The 18,088-nt window shown below is 33.9% G+C and overlaps 1 long non-coding RNA gene across 2 annotated transcripts; it reads right to left on the reverse strand.

The window, feature by feature from the left end:
• Positions 1 to 1,913: 1,913 nt before the first annotated feature.
• On the reverse strand, positions 1,914 to 12,418 carry LOC127857518 (uncharacterized). 2 transcript variants are annotated; one of them, XR_008038396.1, is made up of 5 exons: positions 12,290 to 12,418; positions 7,644 to 7,739; positions 5,279 to 5,399; positions 3,794 to 3,914; positions 1,914 to 2,428 (listed from the first exon to the last, which is right to left on the reverse strand). It is a non-coding gene; the product is annotated as an uncharacterized LOC127857518 (long non-coding RNA). The 2 variants fall into 2 exon arrangements; XR_008038397.1 differs by having other exon boundaries at positions 1,915 to 2,307.
• Positions 12,419 to 18,088: the final 5,670 nt, after the last annotated feature.

An 18,088-nucleotide genomic window follows, 5' to 3' on the forward strand; every position in this document is an offset into this window, starting at 1 on the left:
CTCTCGTCTCTTGACATACAGTACATATTTAAACATCTGTATAGATGAATATACACCCTAACTATCATTTTACCGTAAATGATGGCACTTAAACACTCATTTGGTTATTTAAATCTTATGCCAAATTTTTTATTTAAATAGGTTATTGGATATCTATTTACTACCAAGATTGCATGCATCTTTGACAATTAAAAGAAGTAACAGTATTCATGTTAAGCTATCTGATGACACATTTAATGGCATGCCATATTATATAGTTTCTTTCTGGGTAATGCAATATACATTGTAAGACGCTTTTAGCACGGTAATACAAATTACAGACATATATTATATCGTAATAGCCTGCAACAATATGGCATTTCACATATTTCAGTTTCCATTTATTTGGTCAATAAATTCCACAATATTATATTTCGCATTTTGCATACTAATATTCAACTTAAACGCATATATTAACGTGATATTTATGGTATCACAAAACGTAGTTACATAGTGGGCTTATTATGATCAGTGGTTGTCCGTTATCATCTCTGTATTTAAATTATCCTCCTCTGACACATTTGGAACATTTAAAAATGTTAGATATCAATGATAATAAGGTTGCTTTTATAACAGTACTTAAATACGATTGAATGAACGCATTGTCGGTAAGGATGTGGACTATGTCCTCTATTCTGCCATTGTACATTTGAATTAAAGTAAAATATATTTAAAAGCCTTAATGCTTTAGGCCAGTTTTTTCCTACATATATCCATAATTTAAACTTTAAAACTTATCCTGTCGGAATTATTAATTTGATTATGAAGAAAATAATAACGGCCACCGGACAAACTTTGCGAGACCGAAATTTCGCAAACTTAAGTACCCTTTTGTTCAACATTTACTACTTTGAGATAAAGTATTAGATAAAAGTCTTATTTTCAAATAAATATTGAGTATTCTTTGCTTACAAAATGTGTATTTTTTTCCTTATCAAATTAATTATCAAAAATGGTCTTCCAGTGGGATTTTTTTCATTTTCCCGTGGATTTTTTGGAGTAGTAGTAGTAGTAGTAGTAGTAGAAGTAGTAGTAGTAGTAGTAGAAGTAGTAGTAGTAGAAGTGGTGGTGGTGGTGGTGGTGGCGATGGCGGTGGTGGTGATGGTTTTAGTAGCAGTTGTAGTAGTAGTTGTTGTAGAAGTAGAAGAAGCAGTTGTAATACTAGTAGCAGAAGTAATAGTAGTAATAGTAGTAGTAGTAAAGGTAGTAGTTAAAGTAGAAGTAGTAGGAGGAGTAGTAGCAGTTGTAACAGTAGTGGTAGTAGAAGTAGTAGTAGTAGTAGTAGTAGTAGAAGTAGTAGTAGTAGTAGTAGTAGTAGTAGTAGTAGTAGTAGTAGTAGTAGTAGTAGTAGTAGTAGTAGTAGTAGTAGTAGTGGTAGGAGTAGTAGTAGTAGTTGTAGTAGTAGTGGTAGAAGTAGTAGTAGCAGTAGTAGTAGTAGTAGTAGTAGTAGTAGTAGTAGTAGAAGTAGTAGTAGTAGTAGTAGTAGTAGTAGTAGTAGTAGTAGTAGTAGTAGTAGTAGTAGTAAACATTGTTGTCCAGTGCGAAACCAGCACACGTGAAATTTTCCTAAAATTAGCAATTGTTTTAACATTATTACCTCCCTTTGTTTTCCATAATCTAAACAATAGCGGTTAAAGGATATATGCAAACTTATATTTGATTTGTTACCGCAACACATTTGTGGAATACATGTATCAATTTTTGTATGATATACACAATTTTAAAATTTTGCGTTTTGCTATTAAGTTTTTTAATATATGCATAATAAAACAAAAAAGCTTTTGTTATATTGAAATATAATGTTTAATGAATTAAATGCATCATTTCTGAACTGTATCCTGTGTTTTGTTTGAATTTTATAGTAATTCCAAAATTTCAAACAATTCAAGGGGAACAACCAGAACAGAAATAATAAAAAAAATAGTGTTCCTATTCACAATATTGGACTCTATTTGGTAGAGAAGCACAAGTTATATGTCAAATGTTTGAAATGATTATTGACAATATCAATCAGTCTTACAGATGTATATTCCCATATGATAACATTATACATGCACCAAATATTGATATTCATTCATTAAAATACCATTCAAAATGAGATCACTCCATATGAAATGACAGCACAGTTATAAAAACAATCGCGCTATGAAAAACAAAGGTTCACTTTAAAAAAAAAGGAGTATTTCCAAACTATAAAGTCTCTGCAGTCATGTGCCCTGTGTAGAGAAACAAGTTCAAGATTCTATTCCATTGAATTCAGACCCTGACCTGGAAAGTGTCGTGCACTTGGATGATTCTGTGGCTAACGATGTCTTGAATGCGTGTAACCGTTCTCGGGGTTCACTCGTTCTCCCTTTTGAACTGCGACCACGTCAAACAGTACCACAGTCTGAAAATCAAAGTGCTACAATTGGAAACAGTGGGCAAATATATCTGACTATGAGAACATCATTGTAAACAAGACGCAGCTTGGAAACATTTTCAAGTGCATAGGGAACCTTCATGAGCACATGTTTTTCTGTTGTTAATGCTTTGAAGCTCATAACTTAAGTGCATGATGTTGACACAAAGTTTACTGTGGCATAAATGCGACACATGCAGTTTTAATGACATGGCATGTTTATTTTCAAGATAATATAGTGCACGGTGAGCTTTAAGCCTTAGCCTTTTGCTGCGGAAACTACACTGCAGAACACCATAGCCACTTGGAGCGCACGCCCCCTTAAAGATGTTGCATTCACTTATTATTTTGTATTTATTATCAAATGAATGCTTCAATCTAAGTCTTTCTTCATCTGTTAGGTGTCACTTGAAGAAATATGTTGCCATAATGACTTCAAATAAGAAGAAAAATGAATTTATGTTTGCGTCATGTTACAAACCACTTTTTTGCATAATTTTCCTATTTTTACCAACTTTTTCTACAAAACTGCAGACTTATATTGTTGATTTTAGTATTCAAGCTCAGAAAATGTGCAAATGTAGATGCTAGTACACAAATATGAGTTTAAACATTGTTGTCCAGTGCGAAACCAGCACACGTGAAATTTTCCTAAAATTAGCAATGGTTTTAACATTATTACCTCCCTTTGTTTTCCATAATCTAAACCATTGCGGTTAAAGGATATATGCAAACTTATGTTTGATTTGTTACCGCAACACATTTGTGGAATACATGTATCAATTTTTGTATGATATACACAATTTTAAAATTTTGCGTTTTGCTATTAAGTTTTTTAATATATGCATAATAAAACAAAAAAGCTTTTGTTATATTGAAATATAATGTTTAATGAATTAAATGCAACATTTCTGAACTGTATCCTGTGTTTTGTTTGAATTTTATAGTAATTCCAAAATTTCACACAATTCAAGGGGAACAACCAGAACAGAAATAATCAAAAAAATAGTGTTCCTATTCACAACATTGGACTCTATTTGGTAGAGAAGCACAAGTTATATGTCAAATGTTTGAAATGATTATTGACAATATCAATCAGTCTAACAGATGTATATTCCCATATGATAACATAATACATGCACCAAATATTGATATTCATTCATTAAAATACCATTCAAAATGAGATCACTCCATAAGAAATCACAGCACAGTTATAAAAAACAATCGCGCTATGAAAAACAAAGGTTCACTTTTCAAAAAAGGAGTATTTCCAAACTATAAAGTCTCTGCAGTCATGTGCCCTGTGAAGAGAAACAAGTTCAAGATTCTATTCCATTGAATTCAGACCCTGACCTGGAAAGTGTCGTGCGCATGGATGATTCTGTGGCTAACGATGTCTTGAATGCGTGTAACCGTTCTCGGGGTCCACTCGTTCTCCCTTTTGAACTGCGACCACGTCAAACAGTACCACAGTCTGAAAATCAAAGTGCTACAATTGGAAACAGTGGGCAAATATATCTGACTATGAGAACATCATTGTAAACAAGACGCAGCTTGGAAACATTTTCAAGTGCATAGGGAACCTTCATGAGCACATGTTTTTCTGTTGTTAATGCTTTGAAGCTCATAACTTAAGTGCATGATGTTGACACAAAGTTTACTGTGGCATAAATGCGACACATGAAGTTTTAATGACATGGCATGTTTATATTCAAGATAATATAGTGCACAGTGAGCTTTAAGCCTTAGCCTTTTGCCGCGGAAACTACACCGCAGAACACCATAGCCACTTGGAGCGCACGCCCCCTTAAAAATGTTGCATTCATTTATTATTTTGTATTTATTATCAAATGAATGCTTCAATCTAAGTCTTTCTTCATCTGTTAGGTGTCACTTGAAGAAATATGTTGCCATAATGACTTCAAATAAGAAGAAAAATGAATTTAAGTTTGTGTCATGTTACAAACCACTTTTTTGCATAATTTTCCTATTTTTACCAACTTTTTCTACAAAACTGCAGACTTATCTTGTTTATTTTAGTATTCAAGCTCAGAAAATGTGCGAATGTAGATGCTAGTACTCAAATATGAGTTTAAACATTGTTGTCCAGTGCGAAACCAGCTCACGTGAAATTTTCCTAAAATTAGCAATGGTTTTAACATTATTACCTCCCTTTGTTTTCCATAATCTAAACCATAGCGGTTAAAGGTTATATGCAAGCTTATGTTTGATTTGTTACCGCAACACATTTGTGGAATACATGTATCAATTTTTGTATGATATACACAATTTTAAAATTTTGCGTTTTGCTATTAAGTTTTTTAATATATGCATAATAAAACAAAAAAGCTTTTGTTATATTGAAATATAATGTTTAATGAATTAAATGCAACATTTCTGAACTGTATCCTGTGTTTTGTTTGAATTTTATAGTAATTCCAAAATTTCACACAATTCAAGGGGAACAACCAGAACAGAAATAATCAAAAAAATAGTGTTCCTATTCACAACATTGGACTCTATTTGGTAGAGAAGCACAAGTTATATGTCAAATGTTTGAAATGATTATTGACAATATCAATCAGTCTAACAGATGTATATTCCCATATGATAACATAATACATGCACCAAATATTGATATTCATTCATTAAAATACCATTCAAAATGAGATCACTCCATAAGAAATCACAGCACAGTTATAAAAACAATCGCGCTATGAAAAACAAAGGTTCACTTTTCAAAAAAGGAGTATTTCCAAACTATAAAGTCTCTGCAGTCATGTGCCCTGTGTAGAGAAACAAGTTCAAGATTCTATTCTATTGAATTCAGACCCTGACCTGGAAAGTGTCGTGCGCATGGATGATTCTGTGGCTAACGATGTCTTGAATGCGTGTAACCGTTCTCGGGGTCCACTCGTTCTCCCTTTTGAACTGCGACCACGTCAAACAGTACCACAGTCTGAAAATCAAAGTGCTACAATTGGAAACAGTGGGCAAATATATCTGACTATGAGAACATCATTGTAAACAAGACGCAGCTTGGAAACATTTTCAAGTGCATAGGGAACCTTCATGAGCACATGTTTTTCTGTTGTTAATGCTTTGAAGCTCATAACTTAAGTGCATGATGTTGACAAATTTACTGTGGCATAAATGCGACACATGCAGTTTTAATGACATGTCATGTCTATATTCAAGATAATATAGTGCACGGAGAGCTTTAAGCCTTAGCCTTTTGCCGCGGAAACTACACCGCAGAACACCATAGCCACTTGGAGCGCACGCCCCCTTAAAGATGTTGTATTCATTTATTATTTTGTATTTATTATCAAATGAATGCTTCAATCTAAGTCTTTCTTCATCTGTTAGGTGTCACTTGAAGAAATATGTTGCCATAATGACTTCAAATAAGAAGAAAAATGAATTTATGTTTGCGTCATGTTACAAACCACTGTTTTGCATAATTTTCCTATTTTTACCAACTTTTTCTACAAAACTGCAGACTTATCTTGTTTATTTTAGTATTCAAGCTCAAAAAATGTGCAAATGTAGATGCTAGTACACAAATATGAGTTTAAACATTGTTGTCCAGTGCGAAACCAGCACACATGAAATTTTCCTAAAATTAGCAATGGTTTTAACATTATTACCTCCCTTTGTTTTCCATAATCTAATCCATAGCGGTTAAAGGTTATATGCAAACTTATATTTGATTTGTTACCGCAACACATTTGTGGAATACATGTATCAATTTTTGTATGATATACACAATTTTAAAATTTTGCATTTTGCTATTAAGTTTTTTAATATATGCATAATAAAACAAAAAAGCTTTTGTTATATTGAAATATAATGTTTAATGAATTAAATGCAACATTTCTGAACTGTATCCTGTGTTTTGTTTGAATTTTATAGTAATTCCAAAATTTCACACAATTCAAGGGGAACAACCAGAACAGAAATAATAAAAAATAGTGTTCCTATTCACAACATTGGACTCTATTTGGTAGAGAAGCACAAGTTATATGTCAAATGTTTGAAATGATTATTGACAATATCAATCAGTAGTACAGATGATTCCTCTATGATTACATAATACATGCATCAAATATTGACATTCATGGTCAATGCAGAAAGAAAGTACAGTCTCAAAAGTTACTTGAACTTATAATTGCGCATCGATTAAAAGCAGACACTGGATAAAATACCCATACTCCATCTGGAGTAACACATACTCAGATTCATATATCATGACCAAACATAGTCCCAAAACTACTAGCCCTTCAGTGTTTTAAAGCCAAAATGCGGCTTTATTCTAATCTGTCTGCACTGTACACAAGGGAGGTAAATCCTATGTCCATATGCAAGTTTGACTCATCTGTATTTGCATTTGTAATAATTGGTACAATAAATCAAACAATGTCTGGACACCTGATTCTGCTGCACTCATTATGTACATAAAAATGACCAGAATTAGATAAAACAATGAAGCGGCCATATTGTTTACAAGTCCATAGTGTTGAGCAGATGTATCTCTAAAGAAATCTTGGATAAAATACCATTCAAAATGAGATCACTCCATAAGAAATAACAGCACAGTTATAAAAACAATCGCGCTAGGAAAAACAAAGGTGCACTTTTCAAAAATGGAGTATTTTCAAACTATAACTGCAGTCATGTGCGCTGTGTAGAGAAACAAGTTCTCGATTCTATTCAGTTGCATTCAGACCTGACCTGGAAAGTGTCGTGTCACTGGGTGATTCTGTGACTAACGATGTCTTGAGTGCGTGTAATCGTTCTCTGGATCCACTCGTTCTCCGTTTTAAACTGCTACCACATCAAACAGTAACAGTCAGAAAATAAAAGTACTACAATTGGAAACAGTGCAAACATATCTGACAATGATAACATCATGGTAAACAAGACACAGCTTGGAAACATTTTCAAGTGCATAGGGAATCACAGCTGTGATAAACCTAGCCTGGATTACAATATCACAAACAGAAACCTGAATTTCAGCTTGCTGTGCTGTGCTCAGAATTGGGCATATCAGACTTACAGTGACTGCTGGCCTACGTCAATATACAGGCTCCAGACAACAGGGGCATGCAGAGGAAGCTTAACACTGTTGCTGACCATGAGGAAGACATGGGACAACAGCAACTAGTGAAAAATTAAGAATAAAAGAGACATATTTCCAAACCTTGCTGGGTGTTCCGGTGAAACAGATGTGGAGCTTGATGTCGCATATACAAGTAGACACAAGCTGGATGTGACACGGCGACTCAAGTTTTCGCATCTGAGAAAACAACATCTAAACACCTGCCTGTAGATCTAAACATTGGACATAACTTTTGCAGCAAACCCAACTGTGATCATTTAGACAGATCTTGCAAAAAGAATATTGTGAGGAAACATCAATTAATCAGGCAGAGGCAATATTTCTTAAAATAATCTTTGGAAATTATCAAAAATCAAAATATTCTAAAAGATAAGTCTGTAACCACTGATGGTAGTGTTTCACTTTATAAAGTTTTGAGGGAGCACAATGCTAGGGTACAGGAGAAAAAAAAGATGAAAAACGAATTATTGTTTGCGGCATGTTACAAACCACTTTTTTGCATATTTTTTTTTCTATTTTTACCAACTTTTTCTACAAATTGAAAGACTTATCTTGCTTATTTAGTATTCAAGCTCAGAAAATGTGAAAATGTAGATGCTATAATGTCTATATACACATGCATACCAAATATTAAGGTTACATCTTAAGCAACATAGAAGTTATGAGCATTTTTTTTAAAGTGCGACGGACAGACAGACGGACAGACACACAGACGGAGAGTGAGAACACTATATGCCCTTCTTCTGGGTCATAAAAAGCTATGTGGTAATAAATTATATGATTGTCTATTAAATTGTAAAGATATATAACCCTTATGTTGAGACGCAAATGATTATTCCTTTAAAATTGCAGGAATACTGGGTTGACAGCTACACCTGAATCCAATTGGTTATACTGTATTTTCTACATTTCATTACTTCATCTCAAAATAACCTTTTCATAATGAAACAAAACACATTTTTACTGTCAGGGATGGAAATAAGTGGTTATCTGTGAGCCTTGGGCAGCGGATTTTGGTCTGGGCAACTCAAATAAAAAAGTTGGTACAGTAGTCAGGCCGTGCAACAAGCTTTTTTTAAGCTTGAAACAATTCAGTGCAATTAAACATTTAATAAATATTGGCAAACGTGGGTTGATAGTTTATTAAATAATATTCATTTATCAAGACCAAGGAAATTATTCAACTCTGACTCATATTAAGACATTATAAACAGACAGTGTGTCATATTAGCAATAATCCAATTGTTCAGTTATCTATAATTCTATTTACATAAAGTATTAGATACATGTACACTACATGTACATGATGGTACTGGGCTTGTTAGTCTTCAGCTTGGCAACCAAAATACTAAAGATGGTTGCCTTTGCAGGCAACCTACATGTATTGTAAAACATTAGTTTGCATCCTTGATACTATATCAGAACAACAAAAAAATTCTTATTTGTTATCACATTGAATATTTTGGGGGTTAAATGGTTATACGGCCCTTATATTTAATCAAAACATGATGATAAATAAACTAACATCTGACATACAATTGAAAGCAACAATAAATTAAGTTTATATAAGTTTAATTGGAATTAAGACACAACAACTACCGGTTTCACATTAAATATTGTTTTAAAGTACTTTTTTTTAATTATAGGGTCTGACCACTCAAACAATCAAAATATATAGGTGGTGTGCAATCCCAAGAATTTTAACAATATTGATAATGTCTGAGCCAACCAGCTATACTTGCATTCACAGAAATAAACACACACATTCTCAAAAGAGAAAAATCAAATGGGAAGACGGATTCTAACTAGATTTTTGCTTCAAATGTTATAACATCAAACAATGTGTGTTTCTTAACAAAGGACTTGGTACATTAATACTTAATATGATATGTTGGCAATTTAAAAATATATAAGGAAAATAATACTGTCAACGTGAATTTTTTTTTGTGAATCAATTGTACGTATTTTTGTCAACTCATACGATCCTCTATTGTAACTTTTGCACATACGTTATATGTTTTTGTTTACATTCACAAGAGAAATTAATGAAGGGGTGGTGCGGTGGTCAAGTGGTAACACTCTAGTTTACCATTCCAGAGGTCCCTGGTTCAATTCCCAGCCGGGGCACTGGAAATTTCAGAAATGCTTCAAGTGTTTCCCACCCGACTAGAGATGTACTGGTATTAGTCCAACTTGTTGATGCCCTCAAATATTAAGCTACTTTTTATATTGGTTATATTTGGAGCGTACAACGGAGGAAAGACTAAAACATTGGTGGAAAGTTTTCTTTTTTTGTCTATATTGTTGCGCAAGTATTTTGTGCGCAACATTCAAGCCCCGATATCAGACAGTTAATATCAACAGATTGCAATAATATTTACATACCTGTGTAGATAATTCATTTCTCGATAATTTTCCGTAAACAAGAGGGCCATGATGGCCCTGAATCGCTCACCTGACTAACCAAATACAATCCAAACCCAGATTTCATCAAGATAAACATTCTGACCAAATTTCATGAAGATTAGATGAGAACTGTGACCTCTATTGTCTACACAAGGTTGTTCTATTATTTAACCTAGTGACCTAGTTTTTGACCCAAGATGACCCAAATACAATCCCAACCCAGATTTCAACAAGATAAACATTCTGACCAAATTTCATAAAGATTGGATGAAAACTGGGACCTCTATTGTCTATACAAGGTTTTTCTATTATTTGACCTAGTGACCTAGTTTTTTGACCTAGTGACCTAGTTTTTGACCCCAGATGACCCAAATACAATCCCAACCCAGATTTCATCAAGATAAACATTCTGACAAAATTTCATAAATATTGGATGAAAACTGCGACCTCTATTGTCTACACAAGTTTTTTCTATTATTGGACCTAGTTTTTTACCTAGTGACCTAGTTTTTAACCCCAGATGACCCAAATACAATCCCAACTCAGATTTCATCAAGATAAACATTCTGACCAAATTACATAAAGATTAGATGAAAACTGTGACCTCTACTGTCTACACAAACAAATTGTTGACAGACGGACGGACGGACGCACATACGGACGCCGGACATCACACGGTCACATAAGCACACCGTGTCACTTCGTGACAGGTGAGCTAAAAATATGTAATGACACTTTGAATTTTGCACACCTGAGCAATTTAAATCCAACCACTATTCACATTTTCAATATCTCGATTCGCTCGCTCTGTAGAAATTTATCAATAATGCAGCCTCGATGTAAACCATGTGGTTTAAATGTGAAAAATAAACGGCGAAAAACACAGCTTGCGTTCTTCTGTTGTGAGCCCAGAGCATTATAGTAAAGCGATGTTAGTATACTTTTCTGGATTAATTGAGTTTTTTTTTTCTAAAGTGACAATTAAAAATTTGCAAGTTCTGAAATCAGATGTTTTTATCTGATTTTGGGGAAAAGACCTGGCCTTTTTTGAGGGGGAAAAAATCCGGCAAAACGCCGGATTTTGGGCAAAAAAACGCGCGGAATTCCGGATTTTGGGGAAAAAAAGGAAAATCTTAAATAATCAATTTAACATATTTTACTGTTTTTAAAAAACAAATTCAAGGCAACAGATAATTTAATTATGCAATATTTTTCTATTTTCTACACTGGATCAGGTTAACTTGTATATTTAAAGGATACAAAAAAATCTTTTTTTTTTAGGGGGGAAAATGAAATCTAGGGGAAAATTTACTAGCTGAGGGGAAAAAATTCCGAGGGGAAAGGGCCGATTTTAGGCGGGTCACAAAGAAGGAAAAAAAAACCTGGAAATAAATAGCATCTTTAATTTGTATACAGTACAAACATAAAAGTGATACAGATAATACAGTATACCTTTCTATGTAACGTAGAGTGTAAGTATATATAACAACACAGACGGAGGTTGGTAAAAAGACATGCACAAAAAGTTGCTGAAACTAAGAAGAATGAATTGAAACTGCACCATATCTGTTTTGAACATATGCTTATTAAATCGACAAAGATGAGCATACTAGATCTACTGATAGGTGAAAGTCAGTTTTAACGTCATGTTAAATAAAATTACATGTACATGTTACACCGTAATGCCCTTTTCTGATTGGTTTATATTTAAATCTGTTTCATATAATGGTGAAAGGTCAGTGATTGTAATGCGATTTAAGCAGAAGTTAAACTGAAGAATATAGGCCTTTCTAACTTCTATTCGACAATATTTGAGGTAAAATGGACTTTCGAACTAAAACTTTATGAGTCGGTAATGTTATTTTGCAATTTTACGCAAATTGATGAAAATTTTAACTTTCTGGTTTCCAACAAGTAATTGGTCCTTCTCAGATAAGACGTTCCAAAGAATTTGGCCAATATAAAAAGTATCTCTTAATTCTTTGAGCGTCTTATAAATACGACTATGCTGGTATCATGGTATGAGACCCAGGTAATTCGCACGTGTCTAGGCCTAGGGTATCGCACCCGGATTCCATGTTTCCCTATACTGTCTCTTCTGCTTGCCGTCTCTTCAGCAAAACCAAAGGACCGCATTTGAAATAGGTCCTTACACTTTCATGGGTTATCCTAGACAGCAAGGTCAAAAGAAATACACACATACAACCCAGTATACTATAACTAAAGTACACATCCGAAATGAATGCTATCCGGATTTACACTTAAACAAAAATGGTTGCTTTTACAAATCAGTTATATAACTTAATGAATGTGTTACATACCGAGAAAAATCAATTGTCCATATCGGCTGACACCAGCTTGTATAAAATAACAAAGTGTTTATCTAGTGTTTGCTTAATGTTTTTTTTTGTAGGTTTACATCGAATTCTAGTCATTGCGGCAACTGGTCATTTCGGTCTTCAGTCACTTCGGCACTCGGTAGTTATTTCGGCACTTGAAGTTGGATGTTTCGGCACCTATTTTTAGACGCTTCGGCACTTAGTTTGTTTTTAAATTAGTAAATAAGTTTATAATAAATCAAACGCATTGATTGGTAAATTAATATATTTCAACATACATTGTTTTGTCATCCTGGTTTTTATAGGCCGCATTACAGTACAAATTATATGTGTCTCTCTTATAGTCTAAAAAGGTGAAATATGGGAAAACATTTTAGTGACACAAATAATAGAGAAACTTACAGGGACATTTTCACAGATTTTGGCATGTTTTGAAGTTTTTAATTAAATGCTTTATATTGATAAATGTTAACATTGTATATAAAAAGCTCCAGTAAAAAATAAAGAATAAAACAAACCAGAGCTGTCAGAGGACAGCGCGCTCGACTATTCGAGTGCTTGACAGTATAACGTAAGCCATAATGGGGAAATTGTTCCTATTCAATAATTTATTAGACGATCTTTCAAAAATAAAAAAAAGGAAAAAATATAAAAATTGGGGGGTAGGGGGTGAGAGGGGGGGTATTATGTGGGGTGTGGTAATTTATTAGATTATTTTCAAAAAAAAAATGGGTGGGTGGGGGTAGGGGGTAGGGGGGGTGGGGGGGTTAGAGAGGGGTATAACGTGGGGTGTGGTAATTTATTAGATGATGTTTAAAAAAAATTGGAGGGGGTGGGGGGTAGGGGGTGGGGGTGAGAGGGGGGTATAATATGGGGTGTGGTAATTTATTAGATCATGTTTAAAAAAAAATTGGGGGGGGGTGAGGTTGGGGGGAGGGGATGGGATTCTGGTAGGGGCGTGGGGTGGAATTCACTGTGGTATTCAGGTAAGTGTTGTTTTGTCAAAGTAATAACAAAATGTGATCATAAATAAAGAAGTTATGGCAATTTAAGCAAAATGTTCAATTATCTAAGTGTAAAAGGGGACATAATTATGTCAAAACGCTTGATACAGTGGTCTGCTCTTGTTTATAGGTTGGGGTCATGTTGGTTAACAAGTATGCAACATATAAAAGCAATATGTCAAAGGATAAATGGAAATATTTGGGGTAGTACGCAAACTTTAACATAGATTTATCAATAATATGCATATTCTAAGTATAAAAGGGGCAATAATTATGACAAAATCTTAATAGAGTTGTCTGCTCTTGTTTATAGGTTGGGGTCATGTTGGTAAACAAGTATGATAAATATGAAAGCAATATGTCAAGGGACAAAGAAAATATTTGGGGTAGTACGAAAACTTTAACATTTGCACGCAGACGCTAACGCCGACGCCGGGGTGAGTAGGATAGCTCCACTATATATGTTTCATATATAATAGTCGAGCTAAAAAGGTAACCCTCAGCAGGGCTCGAACCACTGAACCCTGGAATCCTGGAGCAAAAAGTCCCCCACCTAGGCCAGTCGGCCATCCTTCCGGATACAAATACAGCTGTATTTTATACTACATATAACCAATCCTCGTAGTTTCACAAAATATAAGGACAACAACAGAACTCTCCAAATTATTAATTCGTTTCGCGTTGCAACGCTTTATAATTTTCGGCGTTTAAAATCGTCAAAAGATGCATATAATGGAATTTTAGAGCAGGGTTAATGGTCAGTATTACTGTTTCATCACAACTATCATAACTAAAATGAAAATTTGCGAATCTGAAACAATTTTTTCCAATTTTGTCAATTTACCCAAACGTGAAACGGCCCCTTTAAGAATAAACTTAGTAAATAAATATTAGCATTTTAACCCAAAGGTTATTATTATTATTCTTATTTAAACATGGTCAAGGGAGTTGCTAAAAGGGGCATATGAAACTGGATCACACATCCTTGCTATTCTCAAGGAATTTGGTAGACTAACGAATAACGCAAATGCAATTTTCATTTGCCACGGTTTAGGGGCAGTATATTTATCAGGGAATCTTGGAAATGATTGAGACAGTTGTTATGGCATTATGTTCTCTATGTTGCTATTTTCCTATACATTATTTTATTCTCGAGCATACTCAGTATTTTAGGCGATTAATCGAAATGTCGATTAAAGAACGCATACTTGTTCTGCTGACGCAATTTCCACCATGTGAAAATCAACTGGCATTACAGACATCACCTCTGACGGGTATAGTTGCGTTCTTCTGACCTAAAACAAGTTCACAGATTAGAATAACCGAACACTTTAGAATAAATGCCATTTGCAAATTATTATGGGTCAATCAAAAATTATTTGAAGATTCAGCGAGTGACAACGACAGCGGCCGAATTGTGTGTGTATGTGTGTGTGTGCGCGTGCGTGTTTGTAATGCATGTTATCTTATTGTCAATGTTCATATTAATACATTACAATCAATATTCGGTTTATGTTTTTTCTATATATTTGGTGTTTTTATCTACTACTGACTAGTCTTTACTTTTTTATTTGGCTTGCAATTTACTAACATTGGCCGAGTGCAGACGTAGATGTAAAGACATGCGTAGAGCTTAAAGAACACCAATCAAAATTTTTTTATTTCAAAACGTTAAATTATTATAAACGTTAATATAAAATATTGTAATATACAACAACGCATAATCAAAATGTTACGCTACATTATTTATGATTAGTACTTCTACATATTGTGTAGAACTGTCTCTGCCTAATATAAAGTCGGCAATATTAAAATACCCAACAGCGGTCGAGCGCAGATTAATGCACTTGGCCGCTAGATGAATAATTATGTAATGTTATACAATTCTTCTGGGCAAATTATTAATTTAAAAACATTTTAGTTGGTGATGTTATTCACGTTCAATAAATACATCAGTTGGTCTTATAAACCTGCTGCCTGTTGTCTGCTACTGTTTCTTATTATAATTGTATATATTACAATTAGGGATGCAAGAGGTTACAAAAACCATTAACCGGTAAACATTTTGCCGTAACCGGTTAGTAGCCGGTTAACCGAAACACCATAAATAGTTAACATGTTAAAGTGCATGTTTGCGTGAACAATATCATACCGTTCGCACCAGTACTTTATATAAAAACGAAAGTAATTTTGAGATCTCTTGCGTTGATAACATGTCTTTTTCATAATTAAATGTATTTGAACATTTATTAAAAATTTAAGAATTACACAATGTTCATTTTTTACGTGTCATTAACCCATTTTTGGTTGGGCCGCTTACATTACGTTCGCGTCGTTTCGCTCACAAATGACGTGTTTCTTGGTTTATTCTGTTTTAATTTTATTATAAACGTGTATTTATTAAATTAGTTTAATAATTTGCTTTCTTAAATAAAACTTGCCTCAGACGGTAGTGGTTGCATCGTGGATTACGTAAATTACTAACAATGATTTTAATAACTGATAAAACAAATAAGACGTACACTCGACAAGATTTTAACTACGAACGCAATTCTTGATCAAACTGTTACTGACACATACTTATTGTCGTGAGCAATTAGTGTTGGATATTGGTTTACAAAACATCAAAATAAGTCATCCGATGTCTCAACTGAATTATATTGCGAGTTCGATAAACGTGTCAATTGCGTTTTCGCTAATAGCACCCACTCCCCGCAGTTTGCTAGTTAAATTATCGCGAGTTGAACAAACAAGTGCCAAATATCAAAAGGTAACTCCTGTTTGAAACCACAAAGGTAGTGCTTTATTACTTAATTGCCTTGTTTGTTGACACAATATTTACTTCCGTCGATGGTGCGGCATATTGTTCTTACTAGTCGCCAGCGAATATTGGCAGTATGTCGCGCGCAAAACGTCAAATCGTACGAGTTGCATTATAAAAAAGAAAAAAATATTCCAAGAAAAAAATGTATTAGCATTATTTTCTCAGTTTAACATTTTCCCGAAAATGTAACCGGTTAACTGGTCGTTCCGGTAGGTTAACCGGTTAACCTCTTGCTTCCCTAATTACAATATACCAACAGCGACCGAGCGCATAATACTGCGCTTGGCCGCTAAAAAAATGTTGTGGATTGCATCAATTTAAAGGTCAAAATTCTTTTAGAATTTAAATCTTCACATTTTATTTAACTATTTTATAAATATGTATATTCTAAAGTGATCGGAATCATTAAGAGCCATGGCAAAAAATATTATGATACTAAAAAAACGATGATCTTGTTTTCCGTAAACTGCTCGGGTATTTCGGTCATTGTTACAAAACGCGTATGACAAGGAAACTCGTCTATTTGTTATAACGGATTGGTGCATGAACACTTCGCGCTTAACGTCAAATTTGACATTCATTATCGGGTTATTTTGTTAATTTGTCGTTAAGTTTTATTTAAATCGTTTGTTGAAATTAGTTTGTTGCATTACACACGTTATTCGACATAGTTCAGGGTGTTGCTTTCTGGTGCACGGAGCGTGTGGACAAAACTTCATACTTAGTCTACACGAACCGGATTTCATAACTTACTCACAAACGGTATTTTCTGAAATTGCGCGACGATATTCTTAGTGTATTAATATTACTAGAATACGGAAACGCATTATTGTTATGCCGTTTTGTTGAACACATATGCGGATTATTTAAAATGCCACTATTTTTCATTAACTTGTACGCATTAATTGTTTGGTAACAAAACACGTTATTTGAACCCTTCGCTAATCATTAAAAAAAGGTGAGTCAGTACAACAGCTATAAAAAGGGACAACTGCCTTTCAACTTATAAACAAATTAAGTTATGGTCTGTGTCACCATAAAAATTCAAAGTGTTCATTTATTATTTACAGTCACATAAACAACCAAGCTATGTAATATGGATCTTTTACACCCACTATTGTTGCTACTTCCTGTATTTGCACGATGATGATCTAAAATATTAACTATATGATGCTATATGCTAAATTCTTTAATTGTACAGATAGCCTTGCACACGGGTGCAACATCACTTGTTGAATTGTTCCGCCTTTGGTGGGTTATTTAAAGTGACTTTTCACATTGAGACCAAATAACAATATGCACGATAACGATACTATTGGTGTTATTATTTGTTTTTATTTGAAAATGAAATACGTATTTAAAGCCATGAAGGTGCTCGGTATTAATTAACCCAGTTATGCCTAGAGTCTGGAAAAAAGCCTTGGCAAACAGCGTAGACCCAGATGAGACGCCGCATGATGCGGCGTCTCATCAGGGTCTGCGCTGTTTGCTTTAAGGAATTTCCGTAAGAAATATTCTAAATATATATTAATAAATATACTAGACACTCCTAATTTTGGAAATAAATTGATCCAATTTACAAGGATTGGAGAGTCCACTAGGCATAATTGGTATTAACAGAAAACATTATCTCGTAATCTCATCTTCGCCACTATTTGTAATAATAAGAGTCTGACTCAGAAATCTAAATTATTTTATAATAAGTTAAAGTTAATAAACGTACAAAATTGAGGATGAAAACCAACAAGGAAAAGATCGAATCAATTTCAACAAAATATCATGACTACTTTGAACAGTGTATGCATCTGGATAAAATGTCAATCTATTTCATTAAAAAATCTTAATGTATTTGTTTTTTATTTAATTGTTGTCAACATTGTCGGAATTTTTCTTTTGAACATTTTAAGCCCGGTGTTTAATTTCCCCTTTGTTCAGAAAAGCCCACTATCTCGT

Source organism: Dreissena polymorpha, chromosome 14, assembly GCF_020536995.1.
Source record: "Dreissena polymorpha isolate Duluth1 chromosome 14, UMN_Dpol_1.0, whole genome shotgun sequence".
Classification (NCBI taxonomy): Eukaryota; Metazoa; Mollusca; class Bivalvia; order Myida; family Dreissenidae; genus Dreissena; species Dreissena polymorpha.